Genomic DNA, 21693 nt, shown 5'->3' with positions numbered 1-21693 from the left:
GTGAAGCATTGTCAACAGGTGATTTGTGTGCAGAATTGTAGTGCAAGGCCACAGGGTCTGGACAAGAAAGGGAGGAAATGTGTAATGCCTATGTTTATATTTTTTGTCTGTTTATTGAATTTGAATGTGTATAAAATGAACCCATTTGGTTTGCTTATTTTAAATGCAAACCCCACCAGCTCCTTTCTGTGCACAACTCAATGGGGCCTGATATTCAAAAAATTCCAGCTCCAGCGAGATATTCTAAGAAGTCTCGTCAGTACTGTGACCTTAATTTTTTTTCTAGAAACACAAATTTTATCTTAGGAAATGTTTATGTTGAAATGTTGTGTTCTTTATGTGAAACAGAAACTCCTACATTACAATACAAGGTCTAAAATATCCCATTTGTGTGATTTCTCTCCATGCCAGCAAGGTTTTGAATATCAGGCACTGAATGCATTAATATAGCTAAAAATTAGGCTAGGAGTGTGTAGCACTGAAAGTGCATATTGGTTTGACACCCACAAAGACAGCGGGAACACATTTCTGAATCTGGTATCGCCCTTTAGTGGCATTAAACTAAATCAAGATATTTGCATAAATATAGCTAGTGCATCACATATGAGCTAGCAATTTTCAGCTTATCATTTTAGGATAGCATTTTTGATTAATGGATTAAATTCTAGGTTTTCACTTTTAAAACTTGTGTTCTAACGTATATATTTTCCTTCTCAGGATGCCTTTTATCACTGGTTTGCTTCTGCATTATACTTGAGTGCTGCAATACTTCAAGCTTACTTTACAGATACTGTTCAGAGCGATACATATTTCTATTTCAGGATATACAATCTAAACATTGCAGCATGTGTAAGTATTTAAACTGGTGTTTGATATTAATTATGTATTATATATCAACTGAAAATGTAAAATACTAAATAACTTAATTTTTTTAATGAAATGTCTTAAATTTAGTCTAATAAATAGTGTACTCATTTTCAAATGGTAGAAGTGTAATTGTAGACTAAAATGTATATATTTACTTTAGCACACATACAGCTAGATTACGAGTTTAACGCACTATAGGGATTTTTTTGTTTGTTATTTAACATATTTGGTACCAAACTAATTCTCATGATGTCACTAAGGAACTGCCTTTACATGAATATGAAATAGATATACATAACAGAAGTTATAAGGTGTTCTATAATTTCAGCCAAAGTCTCTAACTTTATGACATGTAGTAAAAGAGAGGGGTGGATATTTCCAAGGGCCCTCAGTAAGAAGGTTGTGTCAAGCAATTTGATATCAGAGAAGCAGGTATAAAATGTTGAGTTTAACAATACAAGTTGTTCATTCTACTTGGGAGGCTGCTACAGCATGAGTGACCATTTCTCTTGCCCATCTCCCTGGGCTAGACTTATAATCTAGGAAAGTATTAGGTCTGTTATTTCTCCTTTTTATTTTTAAAACTGTTTGATTGTGTATAATTTTTTTTTATTTATTAACATCTTTTTATTAATAATGCACTGTGCATAATTTTTCACATAATAAACATTCACTTATTAAGCTTTTGTCTTTGTCTAATATTTGAACCACGTTACTGAAAGAGACTGGTAGTATTAAGACTGTGTTTTTAGATTATTTTTGCTAAATTGTATTCTGGAATTTAATTTGTATGTCTGAGTTTTTCCTTAGGATTTCCCATAAATAAATCATAAGTGGTGGCAGCTTAGAGATAGTTTTAGTGTGGGTGGCATTAAAGGGGAGTTTGGGCATTTTTTTCTAAATCTAGGACTGCCTAGAGAGTGTTGTTAACTCTTGCACCCACCAAACTAAGTCACAGGCTTACAGCTAGAGGGTAAGCAATGGCACAACAAATGGACAATCTCCCTGTTAAATCAGTGTAAATATTACTATCTTGTATTATATTTATTATTAAACAAAGGGAGTGGTGCTAAGCAAGAATTAACTTGAACCAAATGTGGGAAAGAAAGAGAATATTCCCACTCTAGAATGCACAAAAGCACTCTCTGCCCTGACTACTATAGGCAGACTTGAAAACAGAAATATTGAAACATAGCTTTTATTAATATATACACATACAAATTGGGTAGAAATAAGATTTAAAACAATGAAAGAAAAGTGTTACGATAATAGACCCTGGATCATTATGAAAAATACCCCTCGTGGTTCAATGACCTTAAATAATCTTTCCAGGGTCAGTACTTATGGAGCAGTTATAGAAATGGAGAAGTGAATATGGCAGCTAACAGTACATGATTCTCTTAATCAAATCTCCACCTCAGTTCTAGCAGCATATAATCCATGCCATTTCCTTATATATAATAAATTGGGTTTACGAGTAATGACCATATACAAAAGTATAGCTAGGATGTAGTAATATGCCACCCCATTCAAAGATCAGAGTCATATCAATCATCAAGAGCATTCATACTGATACTGTAATCCAGCTAATTGTAATAACGGTACCTGTGGTCTTATATGGGTGATATACTGCAGTTTCAATCAACGCCTGGTAATACCAGGTAGTTATAAGAAAATATATACTGATATGTGGGGTGTTATAATTATCTACATGTGATTGCTCAATTTAACAGGAACAATTAATAATATGAATAAGGCAAGTTATCGTAAGTAATAAAGATACAATGTGGCAGCTATTCAGACACTGTTTATATTACAGCGAATACTGAAGGTTACGGTGAGCTGTATGTATCAAAGTGAAGTACTGTTGTTCTTGCTCACTGATTTAATATTGCCAAAGTATCAATATCACATACCTGGTTGAAATAATATCTCTGTTAGATACTATATGAATCTAAGTGTATACTTCCAAAATAAAATAAAAAAATAAGAGGTTTAGAAGAGGTTAATTATACCAAATATATGTGAGCATAGTGCTAGCTCTTGCGGTAAGTAATGACTCAACTAGCCTAAACCAGTTATCAATCTAATTAAGCTGAGATATCATGTGATTATATGGATACAATGTTACAGCTATTCAAACACTGTATAATACAGCGAATATAGAGGATTATACCACGCTAAGTGTATCAAAGCAAAGTGCTGTTGCTACAGCTCACTTCTATAATGCTGTTAAAGTACCGATATCCCATTTAAGGTAAAGATAATGCTTTTGTTAAATACAATATAAATCTATGATTATCCCTCCACAGTTTCACTCCAAAATTAGAGGTTAGGAGATGTCAATTATGTCAAATGTAAGTTAGCATTTTGCTGGTTAACTGCAGTAAGTATCGACTGAGAGAGGCCTGTGCTGTGCGTATGTTACACACCACATTAGTCAGTGCCACATTACTAATATGTTATCGATATGAATTCCACAAAAGAAAATAGTTGTCAGTATTGTAAATGTAATCGTGACTGCATTTAGTATGCTCGCCAGTTGGGACGCTAATTAATGGATTAAATATATTTAGATTATTACAAGCGCCATACTATTAGTTAGATAGCTGCTCCAAGACTTATTAGCTAAAACAACTGTTTTCAAGCGGTATTGACAGACAAGTGCCGTATTCAACTACTGCTATATGCGGTCAATATAGATTAATTAAATCACTGCTCCATGGACTATAATTTAAACAACTTTTCTTTCTTTAGTTAAAAAGAGCCCCCATAAGCCCTAAGAGTGTTCCCTAACGCGTTTAACCCTACTGGGCTTTTTCAAAGGCAGCGGGCCACGGTATGTTGTGGAATTTAAGGCCGGTAAGGTGGATAACGTTTGACTGACTTAAGGTAGATTGAGATGCAATCCCTATTAATGGAATTGATAGGAACTAATTAATTCTATTCTATGTTTGGTGAAGTGTTCAGCAAATTGCGTTTCAATCTCACATATGTGGTTATTTTATAGCAGCATATAATGATTTCCCACAATATAGTAGTATTAATACACTATTTTTCATGATTGATTGTTATTATTACTAATATTATTTTATGCAGGTCATACAAATCTTTCAGATCTCCAATGGATCTAAGTTGGTTATATATTCACCTCTATGAGTTCTCATATTATATATGTTTTCCATTATTATAATAATCACAATGAATTGCCTTATGTTCTAATTCACTGTAGGTCCGTGGTTTCTGTATATTGTGTGAATCTATACTCTATTTCCATAAGATCAGTGTTATTAATTTACCATATAGGGTATCAGTTAGGGACAAGTGTAAAATAAATGGTGATTTATACAAAAAAGTGAGCTTGGAATAGTGATACATAAATTTAAAAAATATATAAAATTTATTTTATTAAAGCATATAAAGGAATGTGCCAATTGAGAAAAAAGAGGAAAATTACTCCAGTTTAAAGTGGATCATACTCTAATGTGATCTGTGTTGATGGGTGGATTGATCTGTGTGTTATGTGCCGTGTTCATTTGGACTTACAATGAGTGTGCTGGAATTTATGCAATAGTATATTTTCACTATTGTGTTGTTGAATACTCTTAATGCGGGTTATCATTATTAAATGCTTTAACTATTAATTGATAGAATTTTGGGTCTCCTTAATATATTTAATCCACTAATTAGCATCCCAACTGGCGAGCATACTAAGTGCAGTTACGATCACGTTTACAATACTGATAACTATTCTTTTGTGGAATTCATATCAATAACATGTTAGTAATGTGGCACTGACTGATCTGGTGTGTAATATACACACAGCACAGGCAGTTTACTTTAGACCGAAAACTCTCTCAGTCAATACTTACTGCAGTTAACCAGCATAATGCTAATTTACATTCAACATAATTGACATCTCCTAACCTCTAATTTTGGAGTGAAACTGTGGAGGGATATTCATAGATTTATTTTGTATTTAACAAAAGCATTATCTTTACCTTAAATGGGAGATCGGTACTTTGGCAGCATTATAGAAGTCAACTGTAGCAACAGCACTTTGCTTTTATACACTTACGGCTAGATTACGAGTTTTGTGTTATGGCTGAAAAAGCCTCATAACGCTGCTATTTCACTACCGCTGGTATTACGAGTCTTGCAGGTATTTCTGTACCGCACATTTTTTTGGCCGTATAGCAGTGTAACTACCGCAGCTTTCAAAAAGTCCTTTTTCAATGGGACTTCCATAGTATTACGAGTCTGCCTGGGAGGCCAAAAAGTGAGCGGTACAGCCAATACCATCAAGATCCATACCATAAACTAAAAGTCAGTAGTCAGATGTAGCATAAAACTCATAACTAAAGTGCTAAAAAGTACACTAACACCCATAAAGTACCTATTAACCCCTAAACCGAGGCCCTCCCGCATCGCAAATAATAAAATAAAATGATTAACCCCTAATCTGCTGCTCCGGACATCGCCGCCACTATAATAAACATATTAAACCCTTAACCGCCGCACTTCCGCATCGTAAACACTAGTTAAATATTATTAACCCCTAATCTGCCGCCCCCGACACCTACATTATACTTATTAACCGCTAATCTTCCACTCTCGACACCGCCAACACCTACATTATACTTATTAACCCCTAATCTGCCACCCCCGACACCGCCGACACCTACATTATACTTATTAACCCCTAATCTGCTGCCCAACACCACCGACACCTACATTATATTTATTAACCCTAATCTGCTGCCCCCGACACCTACATTATACTTATTAACCCCTAATCTGCCGCCCCTAACATCGCCGCCACCTACCTACATTTATTAACCCCTAATCTTCCGCCCCAATAACGCCGCCACTATACTATTGTTATTAACCCCTAACCCTAAGTCTAACACCCACTAACTTTAATGTAATTAAAATAAATCTAAATAAAGTTACTGTCATTAACTAAATAATTCCTATTTAAAACTAAATACTTACCTATAAACTAATAGTTACATTGTATCTATCTTAAAGGGACAGTAAACTCAAAAAAAATCTTTCATGATTTAAATAGGGCATGTAATTTTAAACAACTTTCCAATTTACTTTTATTAGCAATTTTGCTTTGTTCTCTTGGTATTCTTGGTTGAAAGCTAAATCTAGGAGGTTCATGTGCTAATTTCCTGGACCTTGAAGGCTGCCTCTAATCTGAAAGCATTTTGACAGTTTTTCACCACTAAAGGGCGTTAGTTCATGTGTTTGATATAGATAACATTGCGCTCAGGCACGTGAAGTTCCTAGGAGTCAGCACTGATTGGCTAAAAATGCAAGTCTGTCAAAAGAACTGAAATAAGGGGGTAGTTTGTAGAGGCATAGATACAAGGTAAAAAGTATATTATTATAACAGTGTTGGTTATGCAAAATTGGGGAACGGGTAATAAAGGGATTATCTACCTTTTTAAACAACAAAAATTCTGGTGTTTTCTGTCCCTTTAAGTTTGATTTTTATTTCACAGGCAAGTTTGTATTTATTTTAACTAGGTAGACTAGGTAGGTAGTTATTAACCTAGCTAAAATAAATACAAAATTACCTGTAAAATAAAACCTAACCTGAGTTACACTAACACCTAACATTACACTAAAATTAAATAAATTACATTAATTAAATACAATTAACTAAATTACAAAAACAAACAAACACTAAATTACACAAAATAAAAAACAAATGATCAAATATTTAAACTAATTTCACCTAATCTAATAGCCATATAAAAATAAAAAGCCCCCCCAAAATGAAAAAAACCCTAGCCTACAATAAACTACCAATGGCCCTTGAAAGGGCCTTTTGCGGGGCATTGCCCCAAAGAAATCAGCTCTTTTACCTGTAAAAAAAATACAAACACCCCCCCAACAGTAAAACCCACCACCCACACAACCAAACCCCCACAAATAAAATCCTAACTAAAACAACCTAAGCTCCCCATTGCCCTGAAAAGGGCATTTGGATGGGCATTTCCCTTAAAAGGGCATTTAGCTCCTTTTTTCTTGCCCAAAACCCTAAGCTAAAAATAAAACCCACCCAATAAACCCTTAAAAAAACCTAACACTATCCCCCGAAGATCCACTTACAGTTTTTGAAGACCCGACATCCATCCTCAGCGAAGTGGCAGAAGTCTTCATCCAAGCGGCAAGAAGTCCTCAATGAAGCCGGGAGAAGTCTTCATCCAGACGGCAAGAAGTGGTCCTCCAGACGGCAGAAGTCTTCATCCAGACGGCATCTTCTATCTTCATCCATCCGGCACGGAGCGGCGCCATCTTCAAGACATCCGGCACGGAGCATCCTCTTCTGACGACGGTGACTGAAGAATGAAGGTTCCTTTAAGTGACGTCATCCAAGATGGCATCCCTTTAATTTCAATTGGCTGATAGAATTCTATCAGCCAATCGGAATTAAAAGGTGAAAAAATCAGCCGATAGGATTGAGCTCACATTCTATTGGCTGTTCCAATCAGCCAATAGAATGTGAGCTCAATCCTATTGGCTGACTGGATCAGCCAATGGGATTGAACCTCAATCCTATTGGCTGATTACATCAGCCAATAGGATTTTTTCACCTTTAATTCATCTTGGATGACGTCACTTAAAGGAACCTTCATTCGAGAAGAGCCATCATCAGAAGAGGATGCTCCGCGCCGGATGTCTTGAAGATGGAGCCGCTCCGCTCAGGATGGATGAAGATAGAAGATGCTGTCTGGATGAAGACTTCTGCCGTTTGGAGGACCACTTCTTGTCGTTTGGATGAAGACTTCTCCCGGCTTCATTGAGGACTTCTTGCCGCTTGTATGAAGACTTCTGCCGCTTCATTGAGGATGGATGTCCGGTCTTCAAAAACTGTAAGTAGATCTTCGGGGGTTAGTGTTAGGTTTTTTTAAGGGTTTATTGGGTGGGTTTTATTTTTAGCTTAGGGTTTTGAGCAAGGAAAAAGAGCTAAATGCCCATCCAAATACCCTTTTCGGGGCAATGGGGAGCTTAGGTTTTTTTAGTTAGGATTTTATTTGGGGGACTTGGTTGTGTGGGTGGTGGGTTTTACTGTTGGGGGTTGTTTGTATTTTTTTTACAGGTAAAAGAGATGATTTCTTTGGGGCAATGCCCTGCAAAAGGTTTTTTTAAGGGCCACTGGTAGTTTATTGTAGGCTAGGGTTTTTTATTTTGGGGGGGCTTTTTAATTTGATAGGGCTATTAGATTAGGTGTAATTAGTTTTAATATTTGATAATTTCTTTTTTATTTTGTGTAATTTAGTGTTTTTTATTTTGTGTAATTTTGTTTTTGTAATTTAGTTAATTGTATTTAATAAATGTAATTTATTTAATAGTAGTGTAAGGTTAGGTGTTGGTGTAACTCAGGTTAGGTTTTATTTTACAGGTAATTTTGTATTTATTTTAGCTAGGTAGCTAGTAAATAGTTAATAACTATTTACTAACTATTCTACCTAGTTAAAATAAATACAAACTTAGCTGTGAAATAAAAATAAAACCTAAGATAGCTACAATGTAACTATTAGTTATATTGTAGCTAGCTTAGGTTTTATTTTACAGGTAAGTAATTAGTTTTAAATAGGTATTATTTAGTTATTAATAGTAGGTTTTATTTAGATTTATTTTAATTACATTAAATTTAGTGGGTGTTAGGGTTAGGTTTAGGGGTTAATACCTTTAGTATTGTGGCGGCGACGTTGGGGCGGCAGATAAGGGGTTAACAAATGTAATGTAGGTGGCGGTGACATTGGGGGACGGCATATTAGGGGTTAATAAGTGTAGGTAGGTGGTGGTGATGTCGGGGGCTGCAGATTAGGGGTTAATAAGTGTAGGTAAGTGGGGGAGACATTGGGGCGGCAGATTAGGGGTTAATAACTGTAATGTAGGTGTCTGCAACGTTGAGGATGGCAGATTAGGGATTAATAAGTGTAGGTAGGTGGCGGCGATGTCGGGGGCGGCAGATTAGAGATGTTTAGACTTGGGTTTATGTTAGGGTGTTAGGTGTGAACATAAATTTAGTTTCCCCATAGGAATAAATGGGGCTGCGTTACCAAGCTTTACACTCCTTTATTGCAGGTGTTAGACTTTTTTTCAGCTGTCTCTCCCCATTGATGTCTATGGGGAAATTGTGCATGAGCACGTAAAACCAGCTCACCGCAGCTCACCGCAGCTCACCGCAGCTCACCGCAGCGCTGGTATTGGAGTGCATGAGCACGTAAAACCAGCTCACCGCAGCTCACCGCAGCTCACCGCAGCGCTGGTATTGGAGTGCGGTATGGAGCTCAATTTTGCTTTATGCTGCAATATTGCCTGCTAACGGCAGATTTTTGTAAACCTGTAATACCAGCAAAATAGGGAGGTGAGCGGTGACAATAACTTACATGTTAGCACTGCACCGCTCATAACGCAAAACTCGTAATCTAGCCGTTAGTGTGTTATAATCCTCTATATTTGCTGTATTATACAGTGTTTGAATAGCTCTAACATTGTATCCATATATCATACGATATTTTATCTTAATTAGATTGATAACTGGTTTAGGCTAGTTGAGTTGATACTTACTGCAACAGCTAACACTATGCTCACATATATTTGTTATAATCAACCTCTTCTAAACCTCTTATTTTTAAGAGGTATACACTTAGATTCATATAGTATCTAACAGAGATATTATCTCAACCAGGTATGTGATATTGATACTTTGTCAATATTAAATTAGTGAGCAAGAACAACAGTACTTCGCTTTGACACATGCAGCTCACCGTAACCTTCAGTATTCACTGTAATATAAACAGTGTCTCAATAGCTGCCACATTGTATCTTTATTACTTATGATAACTTGCCTTAATCATATTATTAATTGTTCTAGGCAAGCGACATGATCCCGTTAAATTGAGCAACCATATGTAGATGATTGTAACACCCCACATATCAGTATATATTTTCTTATAACTACCTGGTATTACCAGGCATTGATTGAAACTGCAGTATATCACCCATATAAGACCACAGGTACTGTTATTACAATTAGCTGGATTACAGTATCAGTATGAATGCTCTTGATGATTGATATGACTCTAACCTTTGAATGGAGTGGCATATTACTACATCCTAGCTATACTTTTGTATATGGTCATTACTCATACACCCAATTAATTATATATAGGGAAATGGCATGGATTATATGCTGCTAGAAGATATTTGATTAAGAGAATCATGTCCTGTTAGCTGCCATATTCACCTCTCCATTTCTACAACTGCTCCATAAGTACTGACACTGGAAAGATTATTTAAGGTCATTGAACCATGAAGGCCTATTATTCATAATGAACCAGGGTTTTCATTGTTTTAAATCACATTTCTACCCAAAAGCTACGTTTTAATATTTCTGTTTCCAAGTCTGCCTATAGTAGTCAGGGGAGAGAGTGATTTTGTGCATTCTAGAGTGGGACTATTCTCTTTCTTTCCCACATTTGGTTTAAGTCACACGCTTGCCTGGAGTGGCTAGACTGTGACAGATTAGTTAAAGTGGAAAGGGTCTGTTAACTTTCTGTGCTAAACAAGTGACTGCTACAGAGTTGGTTAACCCAGGTTGTCAAACCTAACATTACAAAACAAAATAAAATCTAAAATTACACAAAATAAAAAAGCTAACATTACACAAAATAACAAACAAAATTATCCAAAATAAAAAATATTTCTATTCTAATACCCCAGTTAAACCCCCCCCCCCACATCAAAATAACCCCCCCAATAATCTCTAAATGAATTACCAATAGCCCTTAAAAGGGCCTTTTGTAGGGCATTACTCTAAAGTTAACAGCTCTTTTGCCCAGAAAATAAACAAAGTAAATAACATTACAACCCCCCACCCGCCCAAAATAAAATAAAAAAACTAACTAAAAAAACCCTAATCTACCCATTGCCCGAAAAGGGCATTTGTATGGGCATTCAGCTCTTTTTAAACCCATAAAAATAAAAAAGCCCTAATCTTAAAAAAAAAACACCCCAAAAAAAACAAAAAAAATCCTAACACTAACCCCAAAATAGGTACTCACCATTTCTGAAGTCCAGCGATCCATCTTTATCCAGGTGGCGAAGGGTCTTCATCCAGACGGCTCCATCTTCATCCATCGCGGGACCATCTTCTATATTTTTGGCGGAGGCGGAGCAGTTGGAGGAGCAGAGATGATCGGCGACGTGGAAGTCCTCTTCATGCGATCGTCTGCCGCACACTAAAGATTGAATGCAAGGTATCCCTTTTATATAGGAGTAACATTGCATTCCTATTAGCTGAAAAATTCAAATCAGTCAATAGGATGAGAGCTGCTTACATCCTATTGGTTGAGTTTATCAAAGTTAGATTTTTTTTTTTTATTTTGGGGGTGGGGGTTGTAATGTTAGGGGGTACTTTGTTTTTTTTCTGGGCAAAAGAGCTGTTAACTTTAGGGCAATGCCCTACAAAAGGCCCCTTTAAGGGCTATTGGTAGTTTATTTAGAGATTAGTTTTTTTTGTTTTGGGGTGGATTATTTTTAACTGGGGGTATTAGAATAGGAATATTTTTTTTGGATAATTTTGTTTTTTATTTTCTATAATGTTAGCTTTTTTATTTTGTTTAATTTTAGATTTTATTTTGTTTTGTAATGTTAGTTTTTATTATTTTTTGTAATGTTATGTTTATTTATTTTTGGTAATGTAGGTTTTTTTTGGTAACGTAGGTTTTTTATTCTTGTTCTTTTTAATTTTTTTAAGCAAGTAATGTAAGTTTTTTTTTAGTTTAAGCTTAGGGTTTTTATTTTTTTTAACAGGTAAGTTTTTATTTATTTTAAGGTAGTTAGTATATTGAAACTTTAATTTAAAGTTAGGAGGTGTTAGGTTTAGGGGTTAATAGTTTAATTTAGTGTTGGCGATGTGGGGGTATGGCGATTTAGAGGTTAATAGGTTTATTTAGTGTTGGCGATGTGGGGGGACAACAGTTTAGTGGTTAATAGGTTTATTTAGTGTTGGCGATGTGGGGGGCGGCGGTTTAGAGGTTACTAGCTGTATTTAGTGTTGGTTATGTGGGGGGGGGGGGTGGAGGTTTAGGGGTTGTAAGACAAGGGGCTTATGTTAGGGTGTTAGGTTTTTGTAAAACTTTTTTTTCTCCATAGACATCAATCCCAAATATTAAGCTTTATAACTATGTATCGCTATGTAAGTTTGCCTTAGATTGGATAAGGGAAAGGAACTATGTCTCCTTTACTGAGATGGAATCTCAACTAATTCAGCCGTATTCGCTGAAAGCAGTTCTACATATACCAACTTCCAAATTGCCGGCAAATGTGATCCAACTGTACACCTTTAAACATATAATCAAAGCTTGGCAAAGTGTTTGTACAGAATTGAAGATTAGCTATCACAGATCTGGCTATTTACCTTTAGTTGGGAATCCTGAATTTGGACCCGGATTGAAACAAGGGGTATTTACAATATGGGCTAGGAGAGGTATCAGATCTATCAGGAAAGTGTGTAAAAATGGAATGCTTCAAGCTAAATTATTCCAGGATTTGTGTTTGGAGTTCAATATTCCGAGAACTACATTTTTTGCATACCTCCAGACTAGACACTGGATTGATTCTCTTAAAACGGAAGTGGGAGCTGATTTATCCTTAGGAGAATTAGATAAAGTTATTAGAGCATACTCAGGAGGGAGTGTCTCTATTTCAGTCTTATATAAAACTCTTATTAATTGTCATGGAGGGATACATATTAAAACACTCTTCTCTAAATGGAATAAGATACTGATAGATCTCCCAATAGAAAATATTATGAAAAGCATCCGGTTAGTTGGAAGTACACTGGTCTCCTCTAGCTGGGAAGAATCTCATTTTAAACTGATTAACCTATTATATGTCACTCCCAATAGAATAGCAAAATTGTACAATAAAGAGGAGAACTGCCTGAGATGCGATGCGGTTTCAGCAAATATCTTACATTGTTTATGGTATTGTCCCAAAGTTTTTCAGTTTTGATGTAAGGTGTCTTTTTGGGTTAATAGATTATATAATGGGGATTTTAAACTCCAACCTGATCGGATCATTTTTCTGACTAAATATTCAACTACTAATACCAACTACAAACTCATAAATAAATAAATACTCTAATTCTGATCTTTAAAAATTGTAAAATAGAATAGAAATAGAAAGGGGACGGTATTTACTGAAAGGGGACGGTATTTACTGAATTTATAAAAATGGTACATAATCAAATTATATTAGAACAGTTTAGCCTGAAAATATTCAATGAAAAACAGGTGCAGTCCTTCTTCTACAAATGGGCTACCCTGATTATGTCCTTGGCTGTCGAGTCTCAAATACAAATTGTTACTCCATTCAACGGCTCAGAGTGGTTCAAACATAATATTGACAATGGCACCTTCCCAGTGATCTGGAAGGAAAATATCTAAAACATTTTTTTTTTTTTTTCTTCCCCTTCCTCGCATATCATTCATAATATCATATTACTTATTGTTCAACTTTCAAAGTAGAGATGTATTCAGTTACAGAGTTAATCTGGAACATATTTTCTGTTTTGTAAATGCAAATGGTATTTGTAACTTTGAATTAGCAGGAATACTTAAAGTGAATGTCAATTTTAATGCTAAAGTGCCCAGTTTTTAAAAATTTGATTAAAAACAGGGGCACTTTAATTCATCAAAATTTACATTTCATTCCTGTTTTGAAAAAAAACTTACCTTTTAATCTGGACATCAGCTCCAGCTTCCTCCGGCCGTTGCAAGCCATTTCTGACGTCAGAAATGATGGATAGGTCATCCTCCAATCACGGCTTCCCCCCCCCCCCGGGGGAATCAGTGTCTAATTCAACGCCGTGATTGGAGGAAGCCGGATTCCTCATTTTAGACCCAGGAAGAGGCTTTGCGACGGGTACTGTATATGGTGTGAAAAGGCCAATGTACCTAACCTTGCTTGTAGCATATCTGTATTAGTTCAAGACTCCATGATAACAGGTATAAGTACTTTCCTTAATCTGCTCGGTTTCTTTTTTTTTTTTGTGTTTTCTTTTTTTGGATTTTGTTGAATTGCATGTACTTAACACATTAATGTAATGTAATTAATGTTATCAATAAAAGATAAAAAAAAAAAGAATAAAAAAAAAGATATCGGGCACGCAAGGAGATGGCTGCTTGATCCCTGGCTCCTAAGCCCTACACCCGATAGTACTTTAATAACAGGGCAGTTCCCTTACTTATTTACCCCATACCTTGGGCAACACACCAACAACATATCCTGCCATACATTTGAGTGTGAGAAGGCCGTTTTGAGGAAGCTGCGACATCGCTGGAGTTTGCGGCCTAGACGGCCCGGTGGCCTCACATATATTATACAGCTCCATGTTCCCATGTCATACAGACATTGACGGCAGCGCAATCGAGACCCGCGCTCTAATCACTGGGCCATAGAGAGGTGGAGGCAGCCAACCACTTGTGAACCGATCACAGTCAGCCCATGTAGTGTTCCCGCGCCGCCTAAAGCATTTGACTGACTGAGGCTGAAAAGAGCTCTGCTGACCTCTGGTAGAGTCGGCATTTGGCGGGTGTAATATCCTTCACACAAAAAACTACTACACGTGAGGTGAGAAGGCTCAGATTCGAATCTAATACGCCCGTCTGGAGCACAGATTAGCAGCACTGTTGGGGGACCGCAGAGCACTTGAGCGTGATGTAAACTTTACATAGAAGCTATCTTGCTGAGGGATGTGAAGGTGTTTGTTTATCCTTTTTTCTTTCTGTGCCACTGAATTTGGGGTGAGAAAAGACCCTCCTTACAATTGGCCATATTGAGAGAATAAATGTATAGCGGGTTGCTGCCATATTAGGGGATACACGACACGGAGATCATACTTTACTCCCCTCCCTGCTTCATAACATATCTGCCCTAACAGCAGAGGGACTACCCAACAGAGCTGGGACATTAGATCATTAATTGAACAAAGAAGGGCAGTGCAGCAACTCATATTGTAACATCTGCAACAGTAGGGGTACTGACTGACATCAGTTAACGGAGCATATAAACTTAGGCAGGGCCTGAATTCTCACAAGAGCAGGGGATAATAAAACCTGCAAACAGGAGTAGCCTGCATTTAAGGTAAGATTTTGAAACAACAGTCATAGCAGCAACCACTGTCTTGGGCTGAGAGTGTATTACAAAATATACACCTAAGCTTAAAATATGTCTAACAGGAAAAATAACAAAGCAGAGAAGGGCCCCAGGAGTGCAAACCTCACCAACTATCTCAAATTGGTAAACCCAGGCACAGACATAATACCCAGGCACAGACATAATGCGCACGGAGTCACCCCCACCTACTCCATTGCCGGCTGTTGAGGGTCCAACATCAGATTCATAACCACAAGAACTTACTAGAGAAGACCTAAATGTTATTTACTAAAAAAGCTCATATAAATGCTGTGCTGACGGAGATGAGATCATTGTTTGGCGACATAAAAAAAGACTTTCATCAGGTCAGCCAGCAAGTGGAGACACTTGAAAAAAAGCATGAGACAATGCAAAAATAGGTGACCTCCAACTCCCAACATATCCAAGAAGGGAATATACAGTTTCTGTTGTCCAGGATAGAGGACCTGAATAACAGAGGAAGAAGGAATAATTTGCGGATCAGGGGGGTCCCAGAGACAGTTGGTAATACCGCACTAGAGGGCTACTTGCAAGATCTATTTAGAACAATAAAGGGCATGCCAAACTCAACGGATGTCCCACTTTAAAGAGCTCACCGAGCTCTGCGGCCAAAGCCCTCTCCTAAAGCCCCTCCAAGAGACATAATAGTAAAATTTCTGAACTACAAGGATAGGACACAATTTCCCAAAAGGCAAGAAGATATGACGCATGTGGGAATACCCTTACAGGTTTTTTCGGACCTAAGTCAAATTACTCTGCAGAAGAGGAGGGATCTTAAGTTTATCACCAGTGAACTCCAGTCGCGAAGAATCCAGTATAAGTGGGGTTTCCCGGTGTGTATCATAGCCATCCTAAATGGAAAGCAAGTGATATACAGAACACAAACGGACCTGTCTGAATTCTGCAGAATACTGAAGATGGATATCCCATCGCCTGACAAGGCGACTACCTCTCTGCAAGACCAAAACACATAGGAGGATGACCCTGCTAAGTAAATGTTAAACACTGGACAGACTTTCGGTACATCAAGCACTATCCTTTTGGTCTTTCTCGAGGAGCTTGTTAAGTATTGACTGTTTTTTGACAAATATGTATATTTATGTGTAAAATGTTGTTTACTGTGTTTGGCACATGTTTGCATTGTTGAGCTGTAAACTGTACATATATTTGCTATTTTGAGGACATACACATATAGCATAGCATAGTCCATAGCAGGCGTATAGATATATGTGATCTGATGAGGTACAACTATAAACCAAGGTACGCTTGGTACACATGTTCGGATAGATGGCCGGATAAACAAAGTGGGCATTTTACCTTCCCAGCAGACATGAACACGAGATTCCCATAAAGCAACACTGACATATGTTACTACAGCGAGCTGTTATGTTAGTTAAGATGTAGCTTTAAAAAAAAAAAAAAAAAGTTTCCTTTTAGTTCGAAGGCCCCAAGAGACCTTTGATGCTATGGGGGCACACCCCCGCCAAATTTTATGTTCAGCAACATGTTGGGGTAAACTTAAATAACTTGTCAACCACTGTTAAAAATTAGAGTTTTTTTTGTTTTTTATTACTGTAAAAGTTATTGTATTGAGTTAAATGCTGTTATTATATCTGAATAGAGGATTTCATCTAGATTTGGCTTTTTTTCACTTAGGAAATGCCCAAGGTTCCTACCGGTACCTGGCTGGCTCAGGTACAACTGTACCTTCTATATCATATTCTTTTACACTAACCATATCGGATGTGGGGATACTGGTCCCACACTTTTTTGTTCTTCTTTCTTCTTTTTCACTTATCACAACCAAAACAGGTGGTTCACTTCTGTGAGTTTACTAATTTCTACCTTACCTAACTACACTACCTACTGCTTATATGCCTGAACAAAACATAGGAAAAATAACCTATTAATTACAAGAGACTCCTGATCTCTCCATTTGGCGTAGAGGCTTACTTACTTTCCCTCTTTTAACTCCCCCCCCCCCCCCCCCCCAATTTTTTTCTTTTTTTCCGTTCTCCCCTAACTCACATCAACATGCCCATGAACAGCATACACAACTTGTCATTGATGACATTAAACACAAAAGGCCTCAATATCCCAGAAAAACGATCATTTTCATTTGATAAGAGATGCCATTAGGCTGCATTGTGACATAGTATTTATACAAGAGAACCACTTTAAAAGGGGCAAAGAACCAAATTGGCCTAACCCGAAATTTCCGACTTCCTACTTCGCGTCAGGTACCACAAAAAACAATGGGGTGGGCATAAACATTCTACTCCCTTTTCCTTGACACATATAGAAAGGGACCCTGAGGGAAGGTACATAATATTGTTGGGCACTTTGCATAACAGGATGGTCACTTTAGTTAATGTGTATTTCCCAAACCAACACCAGAACAAATTTATGACCTCTATTACAAACAAAATTCTGGAACTACAGAAGGGGGCGCTGATCCTCAGTGGTGACTTTAATCTCCCCCTTGATCCCCTACTGGACACATCCAGAGCGAAAGCCTCTACTCCAAAAAAAATGATCAAACAGTTTAATTCCAGACTCGAAGAACTAGCGGTTCATGACACATGGCGTATTCTGTACCCAACTAGACGGGATTACACCTTTTTCTCACATCCTCATGACCTTTTCACAAGGATTGACTATATCTTCACGGACCAATCTACCCTAGCCCTGGTCACGAATACCCAGATACTCCCAATGACATGGTCTGATCATGCCCCTGTCGTTTGCAAACTGAAATGGCCTACCGTGCCAGATTACCCCTTTATATGGAGATTTGACGATTTCATGATTAACAACCAGGCAATTAGAACCCAAGTAGAGAATACACTATCGGAATACTTCCAAAACAACTACAAAGGTGAACTATCAAATCACATTGTATGGGAGGTGCACAAGTGTGTTCTAAGAGGTGAACTAATTAAGCTGAAAGCCTTACTATCTAAACAAAACAGAATTAAATACACATCTCTACTAACTAGGATACATGATCTAGAAGTTAAACATAAAAAAACACCAACAAACACCTCAATTAAGTTAGTGCTTCAAAAGGCTAGAAAGGAGATACAAGACTTGCATTCCCTAGAACACCAGAAAATGGCCCTAAAAATACAACAGAAGTATTTTGAATTTAGGGACAAACCGGGCAAACTTTTGGTGAGAGCCTTGAAAAGGAAACAATTCAAGTCTCATGTCCATTCCATTACAAATCAACACAATCAAACATGTTCAGATAGCCCGGCAATTGCGGAGGTACTACGTACATACTACCATAACCTGTACAATATACAAAGTCCCACAGATGTTTTGAGAGATGGGAAAAAAACTCTACCCTTGTCCGATATTGAATCATACTTGGCCTCTTTAACGCTCCCGTCACTATCGGGGGAGGAGAAGGAGGAGCTTGATGCTCCTATCTCAACGGACGAAGTAGCTAATACCATAGACAGTTTACCAACCGGTAAAAGCCCGGGCCCAGATGGCTTTAGTGCCAAATACTACAAATTGTTTAAAACCATTCTATCACCAAACGTAGCCTCACTGTTCAACACAATAGGGAGCACACAGGGATTTCCCCCCTCTATGCTGCTGGCACACATTACCACCATCCCAAAAACCCGGAAAACCCGCAAATCGCCCTGAAAACTTCAGGCCAATTTCTCTCCTCAACGTAGATTTAAAAATCTTTGCCAAAATACTCTCGACCAGACTAAACAAATTTTTGCCACAATTAATATCCCCTGACCAGGTAGGGTTTGTCCCTGGAAGCCTCCCTCCTTGTAAATTACCTGGACCTTTCTTAGAGCTACCCTGTTGAAGATGAATTTCGGACAACATTTTATAAATAGGGTTTTTTCCCTCTATTCGAAACCCTCAGCACAGATTAAGATAAACAACATCTTGTCAGACCCCTTTAGAAAAACCAGTGGCACGCGACAGGGCTGCCCGCTATCACTGTTGCTATTTGCCCTCATGATAGAGGTGTTGGCGCAGAAAATAAGAGGTAACGGAAAAATCTCGGGAATCAAGATAGGGGATCATGAACATAAACTATCTTTAAATGCGGACAATGTTCTTCTGTATGTCACAAACCCTCTGATCTCGCTTCCGGAGACCCTTAAGGAGTTTGAGGAGTACAGCAAGGTATCCAATTTCCATTTAAATCAAACTAAGTCTGAACTCTTGAATATAAACCTCCCTCAGACAGAACGGTGCCAACTCTCAGACATCTGTAAGTTGCGCATACAGACTCGCACACTTAAATATTTGGGGGTTAATCTCACACCAAATGTAGATACCATTTTTGAGGCTAATTATGCACACCTACTATCCTCTGTAACTGGCGATCCTTTATCGTGGAAGAATAAAAAGGTTTCCTGGTTGGGTAGGATTGGAATAATTAAAATGAATATCCTCCCCCGTATTTTATATTATCTGCAGACTCTACCGATTCCCTACCCAGCACAATACCTACAAAAATTGCAGGGAAAAATGGAAGAATTAATTTTGGGGGGGGGGGGTTAAAACCACGTATTCCATGGCACACAATGTATCAATCAAAAGAGAGGGGTGGTCTGGGGGTTCCTAACCTTTTGTTATACAAACAAGCCATAAACCTTCAACACCAAGTGGAATGGAGTAACAATTCAGAAGAAAAAATGTGGGTTCAAATAGGTAGAACACTTCTGGGAGCACAGAACATGGGATTGCTTGGGTGGACCTCCACTAAAACTAGACCTAAATTGATCAGTTCTTACCCAGTCCTACGGGAATTCTTATTACAATGGGATAAAACAATAATAGAACATCCCCATATATCCTCAAACCCCTCCCCTTTAACCCCGTTCGTTCACAATCCGGATATACCATTTACAGACACACCCCATGTGGCCCTAAACAAAATGCAAATAGATCAGACAGCATTTCATAGATTAATGTCTGATAAGAAACTTAGAAAACGTGAGGAATTAGAATGCTCTACAACATTATTTATCATCACATAAAAGCTTGCAAAACATAGCCAGACAACCAACCCTGTTGGAAACACATTGGCCTAGATTACGAGTTTTGCGTTAGAGGCTATGCGGTGCTAACGAGCAGCTTTGTCTCACCGCTCACTTACCTACAGCGCTGGTATTACATTTTTTTACAAACCCGTCGTTAAAAGACAAGAAGTGAGCGTTGAGCAAAATTTTGATCATTACCGCACTCCAATACCAGCGCTGCTTAAGTCAGCGGTGATCTGGTCGTACGTGCTCGTGCACGATTTCCCCATAGGAATCAAAGGGGAGAGCCGGCTGAGAAAAAGTCTAACACCTGCAAAAAAGTAGCGTAAAACTCACTAACGCAGCCCCATTGATTCCTATAGGGAAATAAAATTTATGTTTACACCTAACACCCTAACATGAACCCCGAGTCTAAACACCCCTAATCTTACACTTATTAACCCTAATCTGCCACCCCCGACATCGCCGACACCTACATTATATTTATTAACCCCTAATCTGCCGCTCCGGACACCGCCGCCACCTACATTATATGTATTAACCCCAAATCTGCTGCCACCAACATCGCTTACACCTACATACTATTTATTAACCCCTAATCTGCCGCCCCAATGTCGCCGCAACCTACCTACACTTATTAACCCCTAATCTGCCACCCCCAACGTCGCCACCACTATATTAAAGTTATTAACCCCTAAATCTAAGTCTAACCCTAACACCCCCTAACTTAAATATAATTTAATTAAATCTAAAGAAAATTACTATCATTAACTACATTATTCCTATTTAAAACTAAATACTTACCTATAAATAAACCCTAAGCTAACTACAATATAACTAATAGTTACATTGTAGCTATCTTAGGGTTTATTTTTATTTTACAGGCAAGTTTGTATTTATTTTAACTAGGTAGAATAGTTATTAAATAGTTATTAACTATTTAATAACTACCTAGCTAAAATAAATACAAATTTACCTGTAAAATAAAACCTAACCTAAGTTACACTACCACCTAACACTACACTATAATTAAATAAATTAACTAAATTAAATACAATTACCTAAATTAAATTAAATTAGCTAAAGTACAAAACCCCCCACTAAATTACAGAAAATAATAAACAAATTACAGATTTTTAAACTAATTACACCTAATCTAATAGCCCTATCAAAATAAAAAAAGCCCCCGCAAAATAAAAAAAAATCCCTAGCCTAAACTAAACTACCAATAGCCCTTAAATGGGCCTTTTGCGGGGCATTGCCCCAAAGTAATAAGCTCTTTTACCTGTAAAAAAAAAATACAAACAACCCCCCCAACAGTAAAACCCACCATATAAAAAAACTCCCCATTGCCCTGAAAAGGGCATTTGGATGGGCATTGCCCTTAAAAGGGCAGTTAGCTCTTTTGCAGGCCCAAACCCTAATCTAAAAATAAAACCCACCCAATACAACCTTAAAAAAACCTAACACTAACCCCCTGAAGATCGACTTACCGGGAGAAGTCTTCATCCAAGCCGGGCCGAAGTCCTCAACGAAGACGGGAGAAGTCTTCATCCAAGCTGGGTGAAGTGGT

At 37.6% G+C, this 21693-nt stretch overlaps 1 long non-coding RNA gene across 1 annotated transcript in view; it reads left to right on the top strand.

Annotated features, from left to right (window-relative positions):
- Positions 1-616: 616 nt before the first annotated feature.
- The window catches only part of LOC128655717 (uncharacterized), a 41911-nt gene continuing 20834 nt past the window's right edge, over positions 617-21693 (top strand). Inside the window, exon 1 of the long non-coding RNA XR_008401889.1 lies at positions 617-849. This is a non-coding gene — a long non-coding RNA (uncharacterized LOC128655717). The remainder of the gene's footprint in view (positions 850-21693) is intronic.

Source organism: Bombina bombina, chromosome 4, assembly GCF_027579735.1.
Source record: "Bombina bombina isolate aBomBom1 chromosome 4, aBomBom1.pri, whole genome shotgun sequence".
In the NCBI taxonomy this organism is placed as follows: domain Eukaryota; kingdom Metazoa; phylum Chordata; class Amphibia; order Anura; family Bombinatoridae; genus Bombina; species Bombina bombina.
The sequence above is the reverse complement of the archived record's forward strand: the minus strand, read 5'-3'. Positions and strand labels throughout refer to the sequence as shown.